The sequence below is a fragment of the Rhipicephalus sanguineus genome, chromosome 5 (genome assembly GCF_013339695.2).
Source record: "Rhipicephalus sanguineus isolate Rsan-2018 chromosome 5, BIME_Rsan_1.4, whole genome shotgun sequence".
In the NCBI taxonomy this organism is placed as follows: Eukaryota; Metazoa; Arthropoda; class Arachnida; order Ixodida; family Ixodidae; genus Rhipicephalus; species Rhipicephalus sanguineus.
In genome coordinates this window covers 196537629-196565569 of record NC_051180.1, presented here as the reverse complement: position 1 = coordinate 196565569, position 27941 = coordinate 196537629, and positions in this window count along the sequence as shown.

The following is a 27941-nucleotide window of genomic DNA, read 5'->3' as shown; positions in this document are numbered from 1 at the left end:
TGCTGCCCTTAGTTTTCTGGATACGGGCTAGGCGATCGGCCCCGGTTGCGTATTATGATTTCCTGGCGCGGCAGCGCACGCGAGAGAGAAAAAAGAGAGAGCGAGGAGGACGCCAGCGGCTCCTCCGCGACCGCTTGCGCGCTATTGGTTCTCCTCTTAGGGTCACGTGGCTGGGCACGCGAGAGCGTTTACGAACGCACGCACGCACGGAGCAGTGTTTACGGCTGTTCCATCGTACGGAAGCACCCTCCTCCTAGCCACGCGGCCGATTCGAGCCACGCACATGGCGGACGCTCAAGTACACGCGCCTGTTCCGAGTTCCGCTTGCCCATCTCACGTTGAGCGGGTTTCAATAAACGTGCTTCCGAGTGACATGTTGGACACGAGTACGCCTATGTGCGAAATAAACGCCAGATCTCATAGCCTATGTAACATCGAACAGGTTTCAATGAGCACGCGGACGTTCACGCGTTAGTTAGACGCAAGTTCTACCTGCCCATCAAACGTGAAGTGCCTCCGTGTCGACCTGTGCACGGACGGCGACGCACACGAGTGGATCGCCAGCTACAGTAGGAAAACCAACACGACATGGATCGTCGACAGGGACACCCGAAATCCAAAGAGGTAAGTTCACGTGTTCGTTCCTTCTACAAGTGGTGAATAGGCGTCTAATAATAACATTTGATGATATCGACGCCAACTGCGAGAATGCTAAATGCGAAAACGCTAAATGCTCGCTCATCGTATCGAAAGTCGCGACGTTAAGGGTGACCGCGTGGTCTAGGACGTACAGTGACTTGTAGAAATGTTAAATGGGGGCGTAAACACGCGAAAATGGACTATCGAAAATGCAAACATTACATGGCCGCAGACCCGGGGGAGGGGGCGGGGGGCCCGCCCCCTCCCCCCCCCAAATTTTTATGGTATATGGTGTTTTACCGAAAATAAATAATGGAAATAGGCGTTTTGCTCAAATAGTCGAAGTTTTCAGCAAGTGGGCGCACCCCGAAAAAAATTCCTGGCTACGGGCCTGCATGGCCGTATGCTAGGGAGGTTAATGCTTCGGCAGTGCGTTGCTTGCGGCGCGATCCGATCTGGCACTCAAACTTTTGAACAAGCCAAACGGGCGACAGGGCCGCAAATAGGAAAAGTTGGTGATAAAATCTTCTGCAGTTAAGCATGCATGTTTCAATGGACGCGGCTATTTCAGGCATCGCTTTCCAAAAATGGAAAATAATCACACAATATCACCAAAATTCACAGTGAAAACAGAGCCCTCTTGGTTTCAGTTCAAAACAACCTTTCAAGTACACTAATCGTACCAGTCATTGACAGTTTTGCGGACTTCAGCAACGGCATTTCCATGCTGCAGCTGCGGCTTTAGTGCACAATAACATTGCAGCATTCAGTCCAAAACACAGCGTCACGCCTTTCGATACGATGAGCGCGCATTCAGCGCTTTCGAATTTAGCATTTCCGCGATTGGCGTCGATATCATCAAATGTTATTATTAGACTGGGCCGATTCGCCACTTGTAAAAGAAACGAACACGTGAACTTGCCTCTTTGGATTTCGGGTTTCCCTGTCGACGATCCATGTCGTGTTGGTTTTCCTACTGTAGCTGTTTCCTACTCGTGTGCGTCGCCGTCCGTGCACAGGTCGACGCGGAGGCACTTTACGTTGACACTCGGAACCACGTTGCTCACGAACCTATCGAAACCCGCTTGCAGGCGCCCTCGGCGCGCGTATCTGCGGCGTCTAGGCGTGGCGAGGGGTGCTTCCGAACGATGGAACAGCCGTAAACACTCCACCGTGCATGGAGGAAGGAAAATGCCTCCGTGCGTGCGGAAACGTGCTCGCCAGCCCAGCCACGTGACCCCAAGAGAAGAACCAATAGCGCGCAAGCGCTCGGCGAGGGGCCGCTGGCGTCGTCCTCGCTCTCTCTTTTTTCTCTCTCGCGTGCGCTGCCACGCCAGGAAATCATAATACGCGCCCCGGTTCGGGCCAGTGTACGGCCGGCGGTGCAGTGACATGTAGCGGGCGGGCGACGGCGAGCGGGAAGGTCGCCGTTCTTGCCGCTGTGTTCCGGTGAGGTAGTTGTCGATGCCGCGCGGCCGTTCGCCTGGCTGCGGGCGCGGCGCGTTGATGGCGAATCCGCGTAGTCCTATCTGTCGGTACTGGCAGCGGCGGTACGTGTGGCCGGCCTCTCCGCAGTGGTAGCAGAGCGGGCGGTTGTCGGGGGCACGCCAGACATCGGTCTTCCTCGGGGTGTTGCGCTGGGCGACAGGTGGTCGGTAGGGCGTCGGTGGCGGCGGCGGCGTGTGGCGACGGTACTGCGGCGGTGTGGCGTCTTGGCGGGGGCGTGGAGGAGGAGCATGACGGCGGGCTGCAGCAGCATAGCTCATAGCTTGCGGCTGCGGCTCTGCTAGCTGAGGCGCGCCGAGTGAATGCTGGATATCCTCGCGCACGACGTCGGCGATGGACTCTACTTGAGGTTGCGACGAAGGTAGAATTTTTCGCAACTCCTCTTGCACGATCGCTCGAATCGTCTCACGCAGGTCGGCGGGTCCTAGGGCTTGAACGTCGGCGTAGCTTGTAGCCGAGAAGCTGTGGTTGTATTGCCGCGTTCGCATCTCAAGCGTTTTCTCGATCGTGGAAGCCTCCGATGCGAATTCAGCGACCGTCTTCGACGGGTTCCTTATCAATCCAGAGAAGAGTTCCCCTTTGACACCCCTCATGAGGAACCTCACTTTCTTCTCTTCGGGCATACTTGGGTCGGCGTGTCGAAACAGGCGATTCATCTCTTCCGTGAAGATGGCAATATTTTCGTTGGGCAGCTGCACACGGGTCTCCAGCATAGCCGCGGCCCGTTCCTTGCGGACCACGCTCGTGAACGTGCTTAGGAACGTCGTCCGAAAGAGATCCCATGTTTTCCAGTAGTATGGAAAGCCGAGCTAGTTGGTACGATTTCATAGTGCAATAGCGCAAAAACACAGGGACACAGGCAAGAGAGACGATACAGGCGCTAACTTTCAACTGACGTTTATTTTTTCTTTTAAATGCGAAGCATTTCTTAGCGAACCTCAGGCACTTTGGCCGTTTCTATCTACGTATCTATCTATCTATCTAGCCGCCTACGTCTGGGCGCTCTCCTGGTCGTCTCCATACCTTGTAGTATACCAAAATTGGCCTAGCAAGGGATCAGTTTATGACGAACACGACTCACTGGTCACGACATAAATAACGCAAAATGCCTGTCGCGTACGTCGTGAAACCCTTTCTCTCAGTCACGTGTGGCACATACCCGTAAACCAGAGTTAATGTTATGCGGGTATGTGCCACAGGTGATACACAGTCTCAACCAACATAGTAACCTCGAACACACACATTGACACGCAAGGAAAGTGATAATAATAATAATTATTGTTGGGGTTTTATATCCGAAAACCACGATGTAATATGAGACACGCCGTATCGAATAGCTCCGGAAATCTTGACCATTGGGTATTCTTTAACGTGTACCGAGATCGCACAGAACACGGGTATCTAGCATTTCGCCTCTATCTGAATTCTATCGCCGTGGCCGGGATCGAACCCGCGACCTTCGGGTCAGCAGCCGAGTACCTTAGCCGCTACTCCACCGCGGCGAACGCAAGAAGAGTGACGAAACTGAAGACAGAACACCCCTGGCAGACGCTCAAGTACCATCCACTCGTCCACGCGGTCCGCAACGTGGACCACGTGGATTACGCAAAAACCGGCGTCACTGATTCCTACAATAAATCTACTGAGAGAACTAGGCCTCTTATATTACCGGTGTCTTGAACATTGATTTATCAAGACCCAAAAATGCTCGGTCCTTATATTGCGTGAAAGACGGAGTGGATGTGGCGAGGACATCAAAAGACCTCGCTGCCACGTCCACGACAGGAGGCATCATAGAACATTTCATCGTAAGAGGCATCCAGGATTTCCACCAGCTGTACTATACCTCGCACTTCACTACCCTTAGACCCCTCGTAACCGCGATCACAAACGGATCCGATTAACAAGTCCGATCCAGCTGCTGGTGCTCACTGATCACGGTGATGATGACCTTGTTCGAGAACTGTCAATAACCCCTTCTACACATACACACGGGTTCGTGAAACGTGCGTGCGTTCTCCGTCATAGCGAACAAGTATAAGCATTACAACTGTAACTGTGACTGTAACGTACGTGCAGTACGCCTGCGCGTGCCATTCGGCTGTGTATATATCTAGGGAAACATGCCTGAATGAAGCTTAGTTGCGACTTGCGCCTGTCCTGTGGGTCTGTGTTCCTTCTTTGTCCTGTTCGGATTCGCGCTACCCAGTATTGATGAGTATAAGCACTGCCTATCAGCTTACCGCGTCTGGTGTAGGTAGCACCCATATGTCTGTTGCCAACACTACGCAATTGTAAACAACTGTTTATATAATAGATATGCGGCTCTTCCACATATGAGTGTACGTATACCACTTCCACATTTCTCTAGCGTCATTCCGTAACGGTTCGCTCAATGTGAAAAATTACGCCACAGTCACCATCCCGCGCATGCTTCGCATAACGTCGATTCCCACGGTACGTGGGATCTGCCAAATTTTTTTTTTCAGAAACACACATATATACATACAAACAATTGGTCATGCGCAGTGACTCCGTCCGACAGCAAAAACAAAAAATTCAAAAAGACAAAAAATTCTCACTTTCCTAGTCACAGCCCTGACACCAGCAAATCTATTTCCTTATCCGACAGGGATATAGATGGGTGGCTTATGCACGTATCTTTGAACCGTGAAATGAAAAACGCTTCGGCTACCTCTCTAGCTGTTTGATCGCCGTTCTGAAATAATATGGCTGTGTCATCAAAACACGGGGTACATTTGCACTCTGTGCGGTGAAGGGACAGGTGGCTACTTGGCCTGCATTTCAACGAAGAATGGTGTTCACGAAGGCGAACGTTTACGCACCGTCCAGACTGCCCGACATACGTGCAATAGAATGCAGAATATTGCATTGTAGAATGCAATAAGAAGGCGGTTGTTTACCATTTACCAATGTCATGTGGTCGCACGTATGTCGGGACGGTGCGTAAACGTTCGCCTTCGTGAACACCATTCTTCGTTGAAATGCTGGCCAAGTAGCCACCTGTCCCTTCACTGCAAATGTACCCCGTGTTTTGATGACACAGCCATATTATTTCAGAACGGCGATCAAGCAGCTAGAGAGGTAGCCGAAGCGTTTTTCATTTCACGGTTCAAAGATACGTGCATAAGCCACCCATCCATATCCCTGTCGGGTAAGGAAATAGATTTGCTGGTCTCAGGGCTGTGACTGGGAAAGTGAGAATTTTTTTGTCTTTTTGAATTTTTTGTTTTTGCTGTCGGACGGAGTCATTGCGCATGACCAGTTGTTTGTTTGTATGTATATATGTGTGTTTCTGAAAAAATAAGCGTCATTTGAAAGTTAGCGCCTGTATCGTCTCTCTTGCCTGTGTCCCTGTGTTTTTGCGCTATTGCACTATGAATCCCATGTTTGTAGGGCGGATTCTCGGTTCTCGAACCATGTCCTCGCGGCGTCTTCTAGGTAGAAGTATACGTGGCGCAGCTTATCCTCGCAGTTCCAGTTATTAAATGTTGAGACCCTTTCGAAGGTCTCGAGCCAAGTCTCGGGGTCTTCACATGGCGAACCACGGAACGTCGGCGGCTCCCTGGGTGGCTGCATCACGATCGCCGTAGGGGGCACTGAGTCAGTCATCGTTCCTGTTGCCTTCGTTGCTGTGGCTTTTGGCTTATCCGGTAGAAGTCCGTATTCTGGTGGGAGACTTTGCTGTCTGCGGCTGGATCGCTGGTCAGCGGTGGCACCGGAGTCCCCTTGACGGTGTGGGCTTGGCTCACGGTTGGAGGGGGTGTTCGGTACATGGACAGGGAAGCACCTTCACCAGATGTCACGTGGTCGTGACGTCGACGAAGCCAGCAGTCAGGACGTCTGAGATGAAACTGTTAATTTGGCCGAACTTGTGGCCGGGAAACTGAAAGTCAAACTACAGCAATACGCTGATAGCGGCGGACAGAGCGTCGACCGTCAATCACCTGACAAGCAGTCAAGCGCCTCGGCTTTTATACAGGCGCTATCGAACTTTCCAGCGATATCGCTGTTGGCGGCGTTATCTCTCGACAAAGCTGGAACATTCTCGTCCGGCGCGCAATATTAACAGATTGTTCCAAGACAATCGCAAAGCTTCCTACACATCACGGCGAGGCCTCCGCAGCGCATTGCCCTCAGTCTTTGTGGGTGAAGCTTCAACTCATGAAATATAAGACTCGCGGCAATATATATATATATATATATATATATATATATATATATATATATATATATGCACACCTTTTTTTGCACGTTTTCTGGTTTCCGGAGCACCTACTCACGGCGAGAGTGCTTGCAGTGTTGCGTAAGGCTAATTTACACGTTACAAAATTAAACTGCAAGTTAATTTTTTCTCTTGTGTCCGTTTAAATTTGCATGGACCCCTAGAAACAGAGCGCATATATTTTATATCAGCTACACCCGTACTACCTGTAGTCATTTCTCTCTATGTATTAATCACCTGTTGCATGAGAAAATTCAGTTTAGTAGCAAGGGTGAGTCAATACGAGCTAAGACCAGCAGGTAACTCGTTTAACATCCGACGTGACGCAACTCAACAAAACGGCTGGCGTGAGAAACGCGGGCGCTACAGCGAACAAGGCGACCTTTCGTACGTTATATCTCTTCAACGCAAATTGAGCGGTGAGAACACAGCACAGACAAGTGTATATGAGCCGTCGATAATACCTATCAAGATAAGACGCGCGCGACCGCGCCTGGCTGCTCAATATACGCTGTTTCAGCCGGAGCCACGCCCCCCATCCCGGGACCCCTCATAGACCTTTCGCGCGACGAAAGATGACCGGCGCGCCTTCTCTCCGTTTGAGCATCGCTCGTCGGCTGCTCTGGCATGCTTTGTCATTGGACTTGAAACGTAACTTAACGGCGACGATGACGTCAAAAATGCACCTTGAGTGGTAAATGCGATAGAAACAATGTGAGACACTGAAGTATTTTCTCGAAATGAAACAATTTAGTGCTGTCGCAATATTATGTTACATTTCGGGAAAATATTGGACACAGCTCGATGCGTTGAAAGCATGTTTAGTCTGCGATAACCTTGCAGTGCACAAAAATCGAAGTTCAGGGCGGAGGCGAGGAACTGTCCTCCGAGCTTCAGCTGCCACTCTCAAAGGCTATGCCTTTCAGTATCACGATCCCGTGTGATTTAATTCAGTAGGCGCCGCGCAGGCGCAAGTTTCAACGCCACTTTTTTGGCAGCAAGATATAAAACCGACGTCAAATGACGTCACGGCCGCCATGTATGAAACAATTTTTTAGTTTGCATGTTAGCCGCATTAGCCGTTTTTATCGGTATTGGCGCTGTTGTCGTGGTTATCGCTTTTGGCGGGCTGCTTATGTTTATGTCGTTGTTGTGGTTGCCATGTCTTCTGTCCACGCTCCATGCTGCGTTATGAGCACACTGTTCATAGCCAAGTTACACTGACTGTATGTGGAGCTGTGTACGTATGTTTACTGTGTGTCTGACTGCGGTTTTCGTTTGCTTTTGTCAGTGACGCGGCGGGTGAACTTGAGCTGTTACCTTGCCGCATTGTTTGGACATTCCTTTTCATTGTGCATTTAGGGACTAGACATTCTGATGACATTCATTTCTCTTGTCTCATCCACTCTCTTGACATAGCAGAGAGAGCGGGACACGCAGAAAGTATTGCGCTCATTCCAGCGCTTCAACTCTGGAAACGTGGTTCGCATGAGTGGGTTTCGCGTGTTCTTTAGGTTTTCTTGATTGTACTCCCGTCTGCAACGTTCTTGTGCAACCAAGTACAGGGCCTGTGCCTTCGCTTCGCCTGAACCGTATATATAGGCCTCGTTCTCCACTCGATATATTCGACATATTGGCCGCCCGCTATAGTTTACGCTAGTCTTGATGTCTTATTACACGTTGGGTCATCTGTAGATAATGGGCTGTAGTGTATTTGCCCGTTTCAGCTATGAGTTTAGGGCGTCTGATTAGCTCGCTTGTGTACGACGCCGTCGGAACTTCACCGTAACGGCGGTAGTCCTGTAGTTTTGAATTCGATTGCTCACACGTTTATGAACTTAAGTGATTGCTCGAAAGATGTGTGTCGATCCCGGCTGTGGCGTTCGCATTTCGGTAGACGTCAGACTCTGACCAGGCGGCGCTGCGAAAAACACCGCCACCAGCGCCCTCATCGCAGCCCTGGTGCTAACTGGGTAGTGCAAAGACTGCCGTCCACAAGCGAATGTGCATAGGCGACAATATAACTCCCCCTCTTTCGTTGTGTCGAGGCGCGGTTTCTTGAAAATGAAAGTTCTGGAAAGCTTCTGCCAATTCACGCTTCAGAAAAAAATGAAGCTGATGAAAGCGAACTGCGGGTACAATGCAAAATAAGTTTTCATTATTCCGGTACAACTCGCAAGTACAAGCAAGCATCGCACGACGTCGAGTTTGAGGCAAGCCCTCCGACATCCGTTCTCTAGCGCCTAAATGCGTTAAAATCGGGTATTTGTTATTTATTTATTTACAAATACTGCAGGCCCTGTTCGGGCCCAAGCCGGAGTGGGTAACAAATGTCAGTGAGAGAATCAGAATAAAAAAAACATAATGAAAATACAATGCAAGATTCGAAATTAAGAAAATTCTCAACATCAGGGAAAAATATAATTAATACATAGCAATAATGGCATTCATACAGAACTGCAAAAAATCTCAGCAGTTATGAGAAACATAATACATTGCAATGTTAAAAATCAAGTGCTAGGTCATTGACGAGATGGGCGAACGATTGTGTTGTGGCCGCATTAATGACCTGAGGTAACTTGTTCCATAATGAAAAAGCATGAGGGAATAATGAGTACTGATGAACGTTCAGAAGACTGAATGGTTGTCTAACTGTCTTGTTATGATGAATACGATCAAAGCGCACGGGCGGGTTAGTTATGTAACGATTGGGTGGGATTTTAAAGTGACCATGGTACAATTGATAGGTGAATTTCAATCGAGAGACTATTCTACGATGAGCGAGTGTCTTCAGATTTGCCTTCTCGCGAAGGGCAGAAACGCTTGCAAAACGAGAGTAGCTAGAATAAATGAACCTCAGAGCCAGGTTTCGGACTCTCTCAATTTTTTTAAATAAGTATTTTTGATACGGGGCCCAGATCAGGTCTGCATATTCTAACTTAGGCCTGATAAGCGCTTTGTAAGCTGTTAGTTTTACAGAAGGGGAAGTGTGACGCAGTTTACGTTTTAAAAACGCTAACTTTTTTAGCGCATTGCTACAGATGTTGTCTTATGAGTTTTCCGATTTAAATTGCTTGTAAGCGTGACACCCAGATATTTCACTTGGGTAGCCTTTTTAACACAAGCGTTAATAATGGTATATTGGAATGCTAATGGGTTTTGTTTGTTCGTAACTGTGACGGATGCCGTTTTTGATGCGTTGAGCTTCAAGCCCCACTTATCACACCAGGCGCAGATGGATTGCAATGCATCGCTAAGTATGGCTTGATCAGAATGCTGATCAATGTGGGCATAAATAACACAATCGTCCACAAAAATTCGGATTTTCACAGGTGATTGAACTGAGAAATAAATATCATTTATGTACACTAAAAACAATAATGGTGCAAGCACGGATCCTTGCGGCACTCCTGAGTGTACGTCTAATGAGTCAGAAACGCCGTCATTGACCATCACATATTGTTTCCGTGATGACAAATAGCATGCAACCCAACGGACAATGTTCTGATCAAAACCAATAGCTGACAGTTTCGTAACTAAATCATCGTGTGGTACTACATGAAACGCTTTAGAAAAATCTAAAAACACTTAGATTACAGAACACTAGAACAGTAGCTTACAAGCTGTGGATGTAAGAGAAACTGGCCTATAGTTGTTTATATCTAATGGTGAGCCAGATTTATGAATTGGGACTATTCTTGCAGAGCGCCAGTCATCGGGTATCACACAAGTTTCTAAAGACGTTACGTATATCTTATACAAATATTCTGAAACCCAGGATGCATATCTACTAAGAAAAACGTTCGATATATCATCAGGACCCGGTGATTTCTTTGCGTCTGTCACGACTCGGGGCCGAAGCCCAAGCTTCTCCCAAGATGTGGCATGGGGGTTCGGCCTCTGGTGTATGGCTTGCGCCAATCGCCGGTATGAAAGAGTCAAGGGCCTTCTCCAATCAACGAACACAAAAAAACTTTAATAATGAGTTGAAACAAAGAAAAAGATATTCCCAATCGAACAGAACAGTTATCTAGGATACAAGGGTGAACTAATTGTACTTTCCACAATTATTCAGATAAGTGCAGCATGCATGAAAATTCAAATATGTCAAGACACGGAGCAGTATCAGATTAATTACCAACAGCAAGAGCCGAGCAAATAATTAGAGTCCGCAGTCCACTAAGTTCAAGCGAATGACATACGTAACCGGGCGCAGCAGAGTCCCTCAACACCGGCACCAAGCATAAGTGACCCTTGAGGCTGACGAGATGCATGGGTCAGCGGCGGCTCCACGGTGACCGGGGGTGCTGGGTGGCTGCATTTTGTCCCGGGAGTTGCCCAGCGTGGATATCTTCTCCGGCGCAGAGCAGACTGATGAAGCATAGGATGGGGCCGTTTTTTATACGTTTCTCCGGCCGCCGGTCCCAGCTTCTAGTGTAGTGTCGATGCATCCTTGAAACGGTCACGTAGGCACTGGTTGCTACCGGGCATGGTTCACACTTCACTTTCGATGTCCTTCACGGGCGGACCAGTAGCTCACAGACAAAACACCAGTCACGCGGTCGCGTAGGCACACGGTCTAAGACGTAGCTCGGATACAACGTCCCGTGATTCAGATTCCGCTGTCGGTGACTTTTAAGGCAAGCCGTTTAACAAAAGACAAAACAAAAGCACATGATCTGAAACGTGACTCGGACACAACGTCCGGTGGTTCAGACATAACACAAACAAAAGCACATGATCTGACACGTAATTTGGATGCACGTCTTAAGGCTCTGGCTCTGCTGGCGGTGACCTTCACGGCAAGCAGTTCCATACTAGACAAAACAAAAACACGTCACGTAGCTCGGATGCTCGTCTTACGGCTGACGCTAACCCACACTAAGCGGTGCACGTATGCTCACGGCGCACTATTCTTAGAGCAGAATTAGAGCGCTTTCGCCTTGGGCGTAAGAAAAAAAAAACCCTTTTCATGGCGTACCTTAGGACATTATGCGCAGGCAATGTTAAGCATATGCGACTTTTGTGACAGTGTCTAATTTACGCAAGAAGCTAAAAATACCATCTTTACTTAAATATACTTTAGGCATATGTTTGACGAGCGTATAAGATGGCAAGTGCGCATGTGAGGCCGTCAGCGTAAATACAGACTGAAAAAAAGCGTTGAAACTTTGAGCAATGACAGTAGCATTATCAGTAGTTCGGTCAGATGTTTTTATCTCTGTGATGCTGTTTTTATCTTTCGATAAGTAACGCCAGAAATTTTTGGGTTGGTCTGTCATGAAGGAAGACAGAGTAGACGTAAAAAAACTGGTCTCTTGCTGCATGCATTTTTTCGTGGAAAATGTGTACTAGGCTTTGTAGCCGTTTCTTGTCACCACGTTTACGACAGCGTTTGATCTTGCGCTTCATATGAATCAAATCACGGTTCATCCATGGGTATTCTCTGTTAATACGCTTCTTTTTTAATGGCACATAGCTGCGTTCACAGTGTAATATTATAGGTTTAATACGTGACCACAACTCATTGACGTCATTCAATTCGCTGAAAGAAGGAAATGAGGATTCCATGTAATTAAGCACTGCACCATCAAGCGCATGCTTGTGGTCTCTGACAATTCAGTCGGAAGGTCTAATAGTGGGTCGTAATATACGTAATGCCAAAGCGATGAAGTACATACACGATCATTTTACTTAGCTATATATCTTACGATCCGTGGTACGAAACTCGCTTTATCGGGGACGAATGGCCCCGACGATTTTCGCCTTTTCAGTTGCATTCTCCCTTAAATAATTTCTCGTTTCCTGTGCATTGGAGCTGTTTTATTACGCATCCTCAAATGGTCTAATCATGGTCGTCTTCTGTTTGTATATACTGCAAATAGGGATACGTGCGAGTCCATTTTCGCGGTGTACAACCAAAGGCAAAACCGTGGCCTCCGAGATAGCAACGGCAACCACGGAGGCCACAAGCAAAACAAACCTGAAGGTGGTCACGACCAATATTTCGCGATTTACTTGTATGACGCACGTGTTAGCTAGTTAGAACTAGAACTCTGAGCCTTCAAAACGTACGTCCGCGATGCTATGTGGTGACGACTAACTCCGATTATAGGTTGTCGCGACGTGCGTATCACGCGTCTGCAGTCTCCCTCTAGCTGCTCACTGAGTTTACACGGCACGCACCGCAGCCAGAGCCTCTCCTGAGCTTCATAGTCAAGGTTACCACGGCTCTCCATCAGGGCTACGCAAAACAAAAGCAGAGGCACGTTATCACACTTTCGCATGCGACCGGCTGTGGAGAACGCGGGTACTTCGCTTACCCAACACGCTCGCAACGGCCCGTATCCAGCGCTCTCACCTTTCTTCTTCGTACGACAACTGTGGAAATGAGTAAAACTGAACGTTGTTATGCAGTCGTTTACGTCTGTGGCAATTCAGAACGCAACAGTAGCGTCGATCGCGGCGTTTCTTCGTTGCGTGTGGGGCGGTCTCGTCTGCTGTTTTCGCCGTCGTTCTGGTGAGTGATCCAGCAGGCACTTCATGACGATCCGATGGCGCATCCAACTAGTGGAGAGAAATTTACAGCTCTCGTTCTGAGCGTTAAATGCGCAACACATGCGATATTAAGCTCAATCGTTTCGCACTCGCTGGCTGCACCTGGTCCCACAGCAAACTGTGCGAGGAAGTCGGTCTTCGTACTACCGAATACTTCTCCGACAGGTGGCACCACGCGTCTTGGAAATTCCAGAGTCAGACGCCTATGGAGGCGAAATGCTGCAAGTTCGCGTAGTGTGCGATGTCAGTGCACGTTAACCCCAGGTGGTCGAAATTTCCGGAGCCCTCCACCATAACGTGCCTCTTTTTTTTTTTGGCCCGTAAATCCTGAAAAATTTTCATTCAGTAATGGCTTATTGTGACGAAAAAGGCGAGGCGAGGTCGTTCACTTCGGCAGAGAGCTATATATGAAAAGGTAGCGTTTTGGATTTGTTCGCAGGGCCTGCACAGCAGCCTGAGGCATCATGTTCCAGGACACGTCATTGTGACTTTTCGATGGTGGTTTCTACCTTGGACGCTTTGACCAAACATGACCTACTGAGGAATGCCACTCAATTGTAATATGAAAGTGGGTATAATTTTTATGCTCCATTTCACAGGGTTCAGAAGTCGTGAGCAACAAATAGTTGCAATATCGAATTTGCTCAGCGTCTGAAAGAGCATTGTAACTTCGTTATATGAGTACTACCATATCTTGGATGCCCCCTGCCATCTTTTTGAAAGGGAAATGTGCAAGTGCATGGCAGGGGGCTTCATCTGACTGATGTATGGTAGAACTCAATGGGAAGATGTTGTTGTGCTTGCAAAAACACCATGTAAAATCTTGAACACATAAATAGGTTGCGCGAAAAAACACGGACGAAGAGGAGTACACAGGACGGGCGCCCGTCCTGTGTACTCCTCTTCGTCCGTGTTTTTTTTCGCGCAACCTAATTATTGCACCAACTAGCCCAAATGAAAGCTTTACCATGTAAAATGTTGTTTCTAGTTCCAAATTTAACATGTAGCATGCTTCAAACAAGAACAACATTATTCAGTTTAGCATATACATACTGTACCGCAGTTTCTTAAATGGTTAAAGCAGTGATTGTGACGGCAGCATGAATGCTATATCAGATTCTGTGCACATACATATCAACAAAGAAGGGAATGTGCCAGATTGTCTGCAGGCAGGACACGTTTGCCATAGCTTATCATTACCACCATAATATTATTACAGCGAAAGCTGTTATGAGACCATTTCAACGGCCGTTTTTGGCGCCGTAGTTGTCCGCCGCCGCCGCCGGTGTCCGTAACCACTATCGCACGAAATAAGAACAAAAAAAGAAAATAAGTAAAATTTCCAGGCGGGAACGAGGTTCGAACCTGGGCCCTTTGCGTGGGAGCCCAGTGTCGGGGCCATGCCGGTGCTTGAAACTGCGTTGCAAAAAGACCCTATACAGGCTTCATGTCGGGAAGGAACCACATTAACATATGTAATGTAACGTGGTAGAAGAGTAACATAACAACCAGGCGTCACACAATGCAAATTGCGCAACGTTGAGTGCTTCCAACCCATTACAAAGGCTTCTGCAATAATTCTTCATCGTAATCAGCCACAGCATCAACAAAGTGCACATAATGCCTTAAAGGTGTTTAGCGAGTACCACGGTTCTTCGCAGAATGACGAAAAATTGCATAGTGGCTGCTTCCCTACTTCACAATAATTATGATGATTTATAGCGTAGTGGGTTCCCGGTAAGTGCACTTCTACTGGTTGCCAAGGAAGCCCATAAGGCTCCCATGATCCATTTCCTCAAGCTTTCAATAAAGTTATTTCCTTCTCTCTCTCGCTCTCCGTTTCTCCGGTTAATATATGTTATAACGCGTGGTGGGGCAGGTAAATAACGACCGGGCGTCATACAATACGAATTATGTAACTAGTGGGTCGTTTAAAGCCTCCAACCTATTAAAAAGGGCTCAGCCATAATTCTTCATCGTCATCAACCACCGCAATAACAAAGTGCACATAATGCCTCACAGATGGTACCTCGCTTCTCCGCAGAATAACGAATAATGTCGTGGTGGGTGCTTCTCAACTTCCCAAAAAGTATGATTTGAGGCGTAGTGGGTACATTGCTAATGTGCTTGTATAGTAGCCACAAGATAGTTTATAACTGGTTCTAGAAATGCCGCTCTTCCAGCTTTCGCTCTTACTGTGCTGCGCTTTCCGCGCAGACAGACACAGACAATGATGGCGTTTTTTTTCTGGAAAGCGTATTTTGGGATATGCACATCTGTCTACTTCCAGTTTGCGTAATTTCAGTTTTCACAGTTTATCATTAAGTTTCTTATTTTGCGCACTTTGCATAAAAACTTTGATTAGTTCTTGTATGGTTAGATACAATGTGACAGTAATTCAGACGTTCTCCTTTTACGTTTTGGAATGTTACTGTTGGACATGCTTGAAGTTTATACTGCACAAGAAACATGCCTACAACAGTTCTTTCAAACCTTCAGACCCAACTATAAGCAAAACATGATTTGCAACACGTGTGCAGCATAGAGAAAAGTTCTGTCATATTGCAAGTTATACTATGAGAGTGAGATATGGAAGGATGTTGTGTAGAGGTAATACCTAAATTATCTGGCAGTTCTGCCTCAATAATTTCAAAGGTCAGATTGCTGCTGCTTTTGTTAAGAACTATAAAGGCTAAGTAAACAGGAATGTGTGAGACAATGCAGCACAAAGCTCACTTGCACAACGAAACACCAGCCAGTTAGTTGACTGGGCAGAGTCAGCTGTCTATAACATGCATTGGACACTATACTAGTGTATGCAGAAGGTCTCCAACTGATTGCTTCCAAGAACACTAGAATAGCACGGCCGTAGCTGCATTAAGGGTTTGTCGATGCACGCTGTAATAAATAAAAACAATGAAAGCATTGCAGAACCGAATTAGCTTTATCGAGTTTGTACAATTTTGAGCAAGTACAGCAGTTGAGTGACCTACAAAATAATTGAGGTGGAATTGATCTATTTGGGTGATATTGTGTGTAAATACAGTCTCTGTCTCCCAACAAGCTTTCGTACCTGTGATTTCACATAAATTCCAGATCACGCAAGCTGCGCATGCGTGATCTAGAATATGTATTGAATGTATTTTTTGTGCACCCTTAAATATAAGCTTCCTAATTGCCGCCAGCGTGTTTCATGTTTTCTGCTTGTCCTGGTCTTGTGTGCTTTGTGGTTCAGTGACTGTGTAGTTGCTTTACTAACAAGAGCTAACTTGCATAATGGAGGCATAAGACGTCTCTTATTTCAGAAATATGTAATCTGCTATCTTTAAACTGTGCAGGGTGAAGGTGTTCACTGCTCTATGAACTCTCGGTCACCTGTGAGCGCGAGCACCTGCAGTGACTGAGTTGCATCGATCATATGGGGAATTGCCACAAGTGGCATCGTCGGATGGAGCACAGAGTGCCATATGCACTGACCATGCACTCCGAATTTCGTTGTGGGCATCTTGTCTACTGGCATCTCGCAAAAGCTCTCTAGCATCCTTGGATGCCTTAAACAGCAGCAAGTGAGTATCATAGCGGAGTAAAATACAGTGTGTGAACATAAAGAAGCACATCCATGCACCGCACACCATCAGACATTGGTATTTCATCTGATAGAAACTAGCAAGCATTCACAAAGAGCTGCACCTGCAGTGAGTGACTGTCATTGCAACATGAACTAATACCTTAATGTCAGCTGGTGTTTTTGCAAGACATTTGTGATTTGTCGTTGCAGAAAGGATGCCATATTATTTCAAGTGACCACAACATAACCAGTTCGTTTCAGTCAGTGCTTCCCTCATTCTACTTCAAGACCTTTGAGAATTGATGGTTATGACCTTGAGGTTTAGGTAAACGCCCACCTCACTTGGCCAAGTCAGTGTTTTTCTCCTTTTGCACACTTCTCATGTCGCATTTTTACTTGTGCATTGTGAATTGTTCCCAATTTTACCTAATATGTCACACCGATCTGTCAGTACAGTGAATGTTCTTACTGGCCGTGGCAGTCGCACATTTGATGGAGGTGAAAATGCTGGAGGCCACTCTACTGTGTGATGTCGGTGCACATTAAAGGACCTCCCATGTTTGAAATTTCCGGAGCCCTCCATTACGGAATGCCTTATAATCATCGGGATTTTGGCACGTAACGCCCCAGTAATTAATATAGTATGAATGGTCTTACTGGTCTCTCGGGGTTCAGTGAACTGTTGGAGCAGCTGCCAACCTTGTGAGATCATAGAAGTAATTTTAGTCGCGCTCTGTAGCTTCTTAGTCTACCCTCTTCGAATATAAAGTGTTTTTTTTAAAGGAATACGTATCATTTATAAAAATTATGTGACAGTTGCACACGTGTCGTTATTGCACATGAACTCCATGTCTAGATGGATGGAAATACTTTTCAGAAGCTAAAATTATGTTCATGCGACTAATTAACGAAAAGTCATTAACGTTTTAATTATTCCGTTCAGGGCAGTCTTTTATGTCAGAAACTTGTAGTGCGTCTCAATTTATGGCATACGTTTCTTCAGTTATCGCGAAAGTTCCACGTAGTTATTCATCATCGAATTTTAACGGTGAAGTCGTAACTGATTGCGCCCGGCGCACAGGAAACGTTCTGTTGCATAAGACCGCAACTACACGTGACAAGGAAGTTACCAAATTTTAATCTAGGCGTGCTGGATCAGAAGGTGGTCAGGAAAATCGGCACACATTCTGATATACTCTAGTGGGCAGCTTATTTTAGAGCAAGAGCTGTTATGAGATCATTTCAACGGCCATTTTTGGCGCCGTAGTTGTCACACATCACACATCCCACATCCCACATCCCACCCCCCAAAAAAATGCCAGGCCTGCGCGGAAAGCGCAGCACAGTCACAGCGAAAGCTGGAAGAGCGGCATTTCTACAGCCCGTTATAAACTATCTTGTGGCTACTGATACAAGTATATTAGCAATGTACCCACTACGCCACAAATCATAATTTTTGGGAAGTTGGGAAGCACCCACCACGACATTATTCGTTATTCTGCGGAGAAGCGAGGTGCCTTCTGTGAGGCATTATGTGCACTTTGTTATTGCGGTGGTTGATGACGATGAAGAATTATGGCTCAGCCCTTTGTAGTGGGTTGGAAGCTTTAAACGACCCACTGGTTACGTAATTCGTATTATGTGACGCCCGGTCGTTATTTAACTGTCCCACCACGCTTTATAACATACATTAACCGGAGAAACGGAGAGCGAGCGAGAGAGAACGAATTAACTTTATTGAGAGCCTGAGGAAATGGATCATGGGAGCCTTATGGGCTTCCTTGGCAACCAGTAGAAGTGCACTTGCCGGGAACCCACTACGCTATAAATCATCATAATTATTGTGAAGTAGGGAAGCAGCCGCTATGCAATTTTTATTCATTCTGCGAAGAACCGTGGTACTCGCTAAACACCTGTAAGGCATTATGTGCACTTTGTTGATGCTGTGGTTGATGACGATGAAGAATTATCGCAGAGGCCTTTGTAATGGGTTGGAAGCACTCAACAACCCACTCGTTGCGCAATTTGCATTGTGTGACACCCGGTTACAGAATTCGCGTTTGTGTGACGCCTGGTTGTTATTTTACTCTTCTACCACATTACATTACATATGTTAATGTGGTTCCTTCCCGACATGAAGCCTGTATAGGGTCTTTTTGCAACGCAGTTTCAAGCACCGGCATGGCCCCGAAGTAGAACACTGGGCTCCCACGCAGAGGGCCCAGGTTCGAACCTCGTTCCAGCCTGGAAATTTTTTTCTTATTTCCTTTTTTTCTTATTTCGTGCGATAGTGGTTACGGACACCGGCGGCGGTGGCGGCGGCAGCGGCGGACAACTACGGCGCCAAAAACGGCCGTTGAAATGATCTCATAACAGCTTTCGCTGTAAAAGGGTATGTTGCAGAACTTTCTAATATTAACAACTACCCTCAAGTCAATTGTTAATTAGTCACAGAAGTGTCATTTTAGCTATGGCAAAGTATTTCAGCCTTGACGTAGAGTTCGTCTGCAAAAACAATGGGATCCTTACTGTCTTAGGATTTTTATTAACAAATTTATATTGCCTAAAAAACACGCTGTATTTTGCAGTGTAGGCTCTTGCTGTATTGTTTCTCTGCTACCTAATCATTTCTATTTACATTATCTGTGACTGCTTGGTGAGCCGTAGCATGCATTTTCACTCGTTTGTTTAAGATTTTTAAATATGCTACTTATTTTAACATTGCTACCCAACTACAACAGCTTTTACATGACGTTTCTGTAGGAGTACATTGCCTGACATTGGTGCCATATTCTAGGTATTTCGTCATCGTTCTTCATTTATGCACATTTTCTCAAGCTTCGTTTTTGTTCACTATTGTGTCTGTGTATATATCTCGCCATGACATTATTTACTGCGGCATTTTAATGCTAATTCCTTACAGTCCTGCCTTCTGTTTCATAACAGTTTTTTTATCAACAATGTCAATATTGGTGGCAAGCTGTCACACTGCTGTGCTATGCAACTTTCTTGCTGCAGAAGGTTCCACTCAGCATTTTTTCCAATTTCATTTTTTTATATAATTTGTTCACAATGGAAAGCCGAATTCAATATGACTTGCAACACTGGTGTGCGTGGCCTCCCAAGCTCGTAAATTGCGCACACCTTCAACTTTCCCTCATTTCCACAACTGAATGATATATGCTTATTTGTGATCATCTCCATGTGATAGAGCGCGTTTACTTGTGCGAACAAGGGCTAGAGGAAGCCATAAGTTAACTCCAAGCTCGTGAGGCCGCGTGCTCCCGTGTTGCAAGTAATTTTGATCGCGACTGAACATGATTAAATCGTTTATGTACTGACTCGCTGAAGCTAAATATGTATACTTGTATACCAGATGCTACTCTTTCTATGTATTTGTTGGGCCACGTCAGTACAGAGAGACACTTTTGTTCAGTGTTGTACTCGTGTTCAGTATTCACTTGTGCATCTTTTTCTTAAGCATCAAGTTTTCTTAACATGGCTGTTATTACAAGTATTTTGTGAATCGAGATAGCCTTGTTCTGAAGACACAATAGGAACCAGTTTTGTTTTGTAAATTTTCGTTACAAGTAGGACTATTGGAAATCAGTGGTCACCCTCATTGAAAATAAGCCAACTTATGTTAGCAAATGTGTGCCTGTATATCATGTAAAGTTGTCTATTTATAGGGTAAATGTTGTTTGCGGGCAGCTATCGGCCACCACCATTTGCTGAAAAGCATTAAATGCTACTACCTTTTACATGTGATAGCGTTTATGAAGAATAAACTGAGTACGAATATCTGCTACGGTTTATTGTACCTATACCTTTATACAACTACTACGGATTAGTAAATGATGCGCCCACTGAGTTCTAAGAGCTTACATTAGCAGCTCATGCAAGTATATATAGATTGCATTATTTGCAAATGTAAGCTTTGAGAACTCTGGGCACATCATTCACTAATTGAAATTCCAGGGGAAGGCCACGTACAGTAGCTAGCGCATCTCCACAGTACATCACATATACATGGGGGCGGCGTAACTCTGACCTTACTGCCAAGTACAGGATGCTGATAGCATGTTACCATGTCCAGGTGCGACATGTGGTCAACGCATAGCATGTTATAGCATGTCCAGGTGCGACATGTGGTCAACGTTTTTTCAACGTGATTCGAGCGGCCGATTGTTGGTTGTGGCAACGTTGATTTTGGTAAAATTGATAAAAAAGATCGTCAGACGGATATGTCTAAGGTTCCGCCAAGAACATCTTTTGGATGTTGATGTGATATATGTGGTTTACTGGGAAGCACTGGTTTCGTACTAACAACCCTTCCAAAAAGTTGCGCTTGAAGCAGTAAGATAAGGTGAAAATAAGCTCTAATATAAAAAACAATTCTTGCTTACAAAATTTTGCACTGTTTGTTGACAAATGCGATAATCTTAAAATTTAATTTTCTGTGCGTGCGTTGCGGCAAGTGCCATCAACCTGGTCATCGCGATCGGACCGAGCTTTTTGTGGACGCATCATGCCATAGGTCACCAGCGTATTTTATATCCGGCGTCTTTGAAATATTCATGTTGGCAAGGTCCGTGGATTAAGCCCGATTTCATTGCATTCGAAGTAAGTATTTTACTTTTGAACTTCTGCAATTGTTGCAATATTAGCGGCTTTCGCACATTTCGTTCGTTACCCTAACTAGTGTTGGCTCGCGACTGCAGCGAACACGGTACACGGGTGCAGCAAGCATGACGTTTGGTAGCTACTGTACGCGGTAAGTCTTGTTACGTCGATAACATTTTCATCTTGTAGATTGTATGAGCGGAAGAGAGCAGGAATAGAAGGAAAGAACTTGACAGGACAGACGCTGAACTTACTACTGCAGTTTATTGGAAATTTGTCTTACACGAGAGCACGGAATCGCGCATGTGCAGCCACCTTACGTCGACCTTATGTCGTCCTTTATGCGTGTTCGCTATAGCAATATGGAAGCGTACAATCAATACCGACTAGCCCAGCGTAATGCAGTATTGAGTTATCTTCTTCGGACGTCGTCAGGATATTTGTTGTCCATTGGGATATCCCTGAGGCTAAAATTACAGCGCAAACGCACTTCTTTGTCCTTGTTACTTCTTCTTTACTTCTATCAAACTAGAGCACGCACCGGAGTGGAGCGAGCGCCGCATGCTAGGATTGGTTATGCTATATATGGTTTTGTCTGCATTACTATCATCATCAAGGCGCTCGAAGAACAAGAGCAAGAAGACTTCTCTTTCGCGCGAGCGTACGCTGAGATAGTTATACTTTACCTGCGTAACGTGCGTTTGTATTCTGCCGTTAGTATCCAAAAGACCGAATGAGGCATGGCGTTATGTAATAGTAAAAACATTTATTGCCTATATAACGCTTCTGGGCAAGTGGGTGGGGTCCTCAGTCCAGGGCTCCACTGGCCTTTGCGGATCGCTGGGCTTGGTCGAGCAGAGCCAGCTGGCTCTCCCGATCCTTGCTAGCAAGCCAGCTCTCCCACTGCCTTGATCTAGATTGTGACCCGAAAAGGGCAGAATTGACGTTTGGGGGCCAGGATTGGCATTCCCGCGTAATGTGGGCGAGAGTTGGCCGTTCTGCACACCATGGACAGCTGCGCGCGTACATTGTGGGGTGTATGTGGTGTTGTCTTTGTAAGTGAGGGTAAGTGTTACTTTGCACTCGACGCCAATCTCGCGCCTGTTCTCCGGTAAGATCCGGATGGGGATAACTGTAATTTTGCCATTCTCCTCTTTGATTTTCGAGGATTTCACGTGGAGTTCTTGGGGGTTCCTCGAGGGTTGCGACCGGTGCTCGGATGCTTAATTCGCGAGCAAGCCGGCCGGCCCTTTCGTTGCCCTCAAGTCCCGCATGCGCAGGGCACCAAAGTATTGCATGTGAATTGAGGAGCTGTTCACCTAGGAATCTTATTGCCGTCCTTGGTGTTGCCCCAGCCTGAAACATACGGCAAGTCGATTGAGAGTCGGTAATCACAGGGGCTGAATCTCCCTTTCGTTCTGCACATCTGATCGCCATAGCAACCGCCACCGTTTCGGCCGTACTGACTGTTGTAGTTTTTATAGAAGCCGCCACAGTTGTAGCTCCGCTTGTTGCAACAATGGTGTAACGGTTGCCGTGCAGTTTGCAGGCGTCAGTGTAAAAGACTGTTGGGTTATCCCCATAGTGCATCTGTAGTGTTCGAGCCCTGGCTTGCCGTCTGCCTGGGTGATACTTTGCGCTCAAATTCTTGGGGATGGGGGATGTCATGATTTGGGTCCTGATGGTGTTCGGTAAAAAGTGCGTCCCCTCGCCGGCTGCTGAGGTCTTAAAGGGTAGCCAACCTGCTTGAGCAAGGCTCTGCCTTGTTCTGTAGAATTTAATCTTTCCCTTTGCGATATTAGCACAGCGGACGCGAGTTCTTCGTAGCTATTATATAGTCCTAGCGCCTGAACTTTTTCGGTGCTGCCATTTGTCGGCAGTCCAATCGCAACTTTTTACGCTGTTCGTATCATTGCGTCAATTTTCGTTGTTTCGGTATTGGTTAGTTTTTCAAAGGGTGGACTGTATGTTATTCTACTTATTCCAAAAGCTTGTACAAGGCGCAAGGTTTCCTCTTCCCTGAAGCCTTGTCGTTTTCGCGTGACCCTATGCATCATGCGAGCTACGTTTGTCGTCGTTTTTCGGAGTGTTGCGATCGTGTGATCTACTCTGCCGTTGTTTTGCACCCACAGGCTGAGGAGTCTTAGCTTTTGAACTTCTCTCATAGGTTCGCCATGAATTCTGAGGTCTATTTTAGGGCGTTCCGCGTTTCTAGAATATTTGGCTTTTAATCTGATAAATTCTGATTTTTCTGGTGCGCAACGCATGCCAGCATTTATGGCGAACCATTCGACCTTGTTAATTGCTCTCTGCAGGAGGGGGGCCGTTCGGTGCATGGACCGGGCAGCACCTCCACCAGATACAGGGTCGTTACGTCGACGAAGGCAGCAGTCGGTGGTTCCAAGATGAAACTCTTTATTTGGCCGAACTTGTAGCCGAGAAACTGAAAGTCAAGCTGCAGCTATACACACTGTACACTGAGATCGGCGAACACAGCGTCGGTCGTCGAAAAAGTGATCATGGCTGGGAGGTACCGACTTTTATACATCGCGCATCGAACTTTCCAGCCTTATCACCATAGCCCCATTATCACCATAGCCCCAGTTATCACCATAGCCCGTCATCCCCATCCGGATCTTACCGGTCGCGCAAGCTTTGGAATACTCTAGACTATTCGCGTCCGGCGCGCAATCTTAACAAAGTGATTTACTACAATCGCGAAGCTTCTCAAACGCTGCGGCGCGGTCGGCGTCGAGCGCTGCTAACCCTCCTTGTGGGTCTAACCCGAATACATCAATATGAAACAAGAAGCGGGTGTGACAATATCTCCAGATATATTGACAAGTAATCAAACGACTAGATTGGGAAGAAATATCTTTGGAATTAACAGTTTGCAGATCACATCACACTCTTCAGCAATGGCGGCGACAGATAAAAAAATTAAAGCCGATTGAAGCATTAAAAAGGAAAGCCCTGACACACGGGCAAAAGTAAAGTACTTTGCAGTAAACTCCTTCAGCTGCTCTAAAGACCCTTTGCAGGAAGAAGTTGCGCCGATGATGCACAGCACCACATTAGGTCCTTCGAAGGCCTCCACGATTAGCTCCACTTCCTCAGACGTGCTCTTTAGGGGCGAAGCTCCTTAAGGCGGCACCCGTTCGTCCCTCGTAGTAGTGCGTAACCAGTCGTAACGCTAGTACCAGATCTTGACCTCCAAGGTGGTGCCGGTGGGAGATTTTTCCTGTGCGTTGTTGAACAATAAAAAATTCGCAGCGTGCGCGTTAACTAAAAGCCGAATTCTTCTGTCTCTCATTCCCCATTAGCAGCCATTGGCATGTTCCAGTAGGAAAGGTTAGTAGAAGTAGAAGTGTAAGTGTTAGCTAAAAGCCCACTTCTTCTGTGTCTCATTCCCATTAGCAGCCATTGTTTACCTCCAAGGTAGTGCCTGGTGAGATTTCTCCTGTGCGTGATTAAACAATAAAAATTTTGTTCAAAACGCCGTTGATTGATGAAATAAACCAACGAAAGACGCCAGATGTTTTCTAAAAGCAAAACGAAAGAACGCCAGATGTTTTCTAAAGCAAAACGAAAAGACGCCAGCTGCTTAACGAAATACGCCAGATGTTTTCTAAAGCAATGGTTTTCTAAACAATGAAAATTCACAGCGTACATGTCAAATTAAAGTGAGCTGCAAGTCGTCATAACTCATCGAACCTTTAGTATAAACGCGCCCGATCTCACGTCGGTGATGATGTACTGGGCAGAATTCACGGAAGATTCACAGTTTAGTGATGAACCTCCGCAGCTTCGCCCACTCATCATCATTCACTCCGTGGATATGCTGTGATTTTTTTCAAACCTGCAGGGGATAGTAAGAATTCTTGCACTGGGGGTGTTGCGGGAGCCGACAAGCGGCCTTCTCGGCTGCAAGGCGGCTCCAGCGACACTCCGAGTTCAAGAATTTTTCATCTCTTCAAGCTTCCATGTTCCCCTGAAATTCTGGCAGAAAGCTGTGCAAAAAAATTCGGTGGCTAATGAAGCGCTAATGTGGCTCCGCTCTAAGCGCTGGGCAAATCTCTCTCTAGTGTAGTTCCAATGTCGTTCTCTTGTAGGTCTTGTTGTAGTTCTAAATGCTGCGCTTAATGCAGCTCCACTACCCTGAAACCTGATGAAGCGCGTAGCACGGGCTAGCCAGCAAACCCAGCGCCATCGCGTCGGCAGTCGCGCGGTTGCCGAGGTGGCGGCGCATTGAGGGCATTAGCCGGATGCTTCAGAAGGGTTTTAAATGCGAAGCATTTCTTAGCGAACCTTTGGCACTTTGCACGTTTCTATCTCCGTATCTATCTATCTATCTATCTATCTATCTATCTATCTATCTATCTATCTATCTATCTATCTATCTATCTATCTATCTATCTATCTATCTATCTATCTATCTATCTATCTATCTATCTATCTATCTATCTATCTATCTATCTATCTATCTATCTATCTATCTATCTAGCCGCATACGTTTGGGTGCTCTTAAGATCGCCTCCTTAACTTGGTGTAGACCAAAATTGGCATGGGAGGGTAAGAGGATTTGACGAATATGACTGTCGGGTCATGACATGAATAACGTGAAAATCCTGTCGCATACGTCGTCAAGTGGGTTTGGCAGCACCTTGTCGTCAAGTGGGTTTGGCAGCACCTTGTTCGGACGGACGCTCATGCATTTCTGCTTTTTCGTCCAGATTGCCCTGTTGCGGGCGGATGCCGCCGTGGGATTTCCAGAGATTCCTTCACCCCAAGCCAGTACCCTCGCGCATGTGCAGCTGCAACGTCTCGATGGAACACCGCCATGGAAAGCTACGCCTCAGGAGTTGTGTCGACGCCATGAAGTTCGCAGTGTGACGTCAACGGACACTTACCAGCTTGCCTATAAAACCAAGGTTCATCTACAGCGCCCTTTCAGTGGGTTTGGCAGCACCTTGTTCGGACGGACGCTCATGGATTTCTTCTTTTTCGTCCAGATTGCCCTGTTGCGGGCGGATGCCGCCGTGGGATATCCAGAGATTCCTTCACCCCAAGCCAGTACCCTCGCGCATGCGCAGCTGCAACGTCTCGATGGAACACCGCCATGGAAAGCTACGCCTCAGGAGTTGTGTCGACGCCATGAAGTTCGCAGTGTGACATCAACGGACACTTACCAGCTTGCCTATAAAACCAAGGTTCATCTACAGCGCCCTTTCAGTGGGTTTGGCAGCACCTTGTTCGGACGGACGCTCATGCATTTCTGCTTTTTCGTCCAGGTTGGTGACAAGTATCCTGTCTATTCTATTCGCGACGATTCTGTTACTTTGATAGTGCTGCCAAGCCCACAAAGTTTGTTTGTTTCGCTGTGTGATTGTTTGCTTGTTATTAGACTGCTCTTGTTAGCATCGGGGGACGTGGAGCTTAACCCCGGTCCGTCCTCGGAATCGGAATCCGAGGCTACTGTAAACAGCCAGCTTCTCAGAAAAATCCTAAAAGAGCAAACAAAAACCAATAAGACGCTAACCATGCTCTCCGCCAACCTGAAACAAGTGGAAATAACTATAGGTGGTGTGCAAGAAAGGATAGCGTCTATTGAAAAAGAGCTTGGTCGGTTACAAAAATGTGAGGAAAAGCTGATCGAGCACGAAGCAACGTGCAAAGGGACGAGGGAACTAGCGAATGAGCTTTCTAGTAAGGTTGATGACCTTGAAAACCGAAGTCGAAGGAACAACTTGATGATTTATGGTTTAAGTGAGGAATCAAAGGAGGATAACAAATCTCTGCAAGACAGAGTTCAACAACAAGTATTTAGGGACTTTCTCGGCGTCGAAGTGAATTCCATCGAGCGCATCCACAGAGTTGGTTTTAAACGCGCTGGGAAACACCGACCAGTTATGTTAAGGCTCTTTGATTTTTCTGAGAAAGCTACAATTATGTCAGCTTGCTTTAAGCTAAAGGGAACACAGATTTCCATATCTGAAGATTTTTCCAAGAGAGTTCGCGACTTACGCCGTAGATTGTGGCATTCGGCAACAGCGGAAAAGGCCGATGGAGCAAAGGTTTCCCTCGTGTTTGATAAACTGAAAGTAGACGATAAGGTTTATATCTGGGACGAGCTTTCAAACCAACGGCTGGAGATTACACGACGTGATGCGCAGGCCCGGCAGGATTCTGGTCATTCTAAAACTACCCGAGTCAACACGAGAAGCAGCAATAAAAAATGACAGCCTGTGAGCAAGGTTCTCCGAGTTGTTTCACTGAATGCGCGCAGTGTTGTTAATAAAGCCAGTTCCCTTGAAGACGTAATCTCATGTTATCATCCACACGTCTTAGTAATCACTGAGACGTGGCTACATGCAGATGTGCAAGATTCGGAGGTCGTACCGTCTGCTTACAAGCTTATTCGGAAAGAGGGAGTCACGAGGGGGAGGAGTGGCTATCGCCATTAAAAACAACGTCGCATTTACTCTTTTGGATGGCATTAATAACCACGAAAGCTTGTGGTGCAGGATTAAATATCACGGTAAAAGTATACTTTTAGGGGGCGTGTATCGACCCCCGAGTTCTTCGCCCGAATATTTAGAAGCCATTCAGGACTATCTTGCAGATAATACGAATTCTCGATCCCGGATTATAATAACAGGAGATTTCAATCTACCGGGTATAAACTGGGCTGATTTTTCTTATGATGGCAAAGAATCCCGAAGTTCAGAAATACTGATCACGACCGCGTTCAACTTCTGCTTACAACAACTAGTTTCTGAGGCTACCATGGTGGACAGTTCA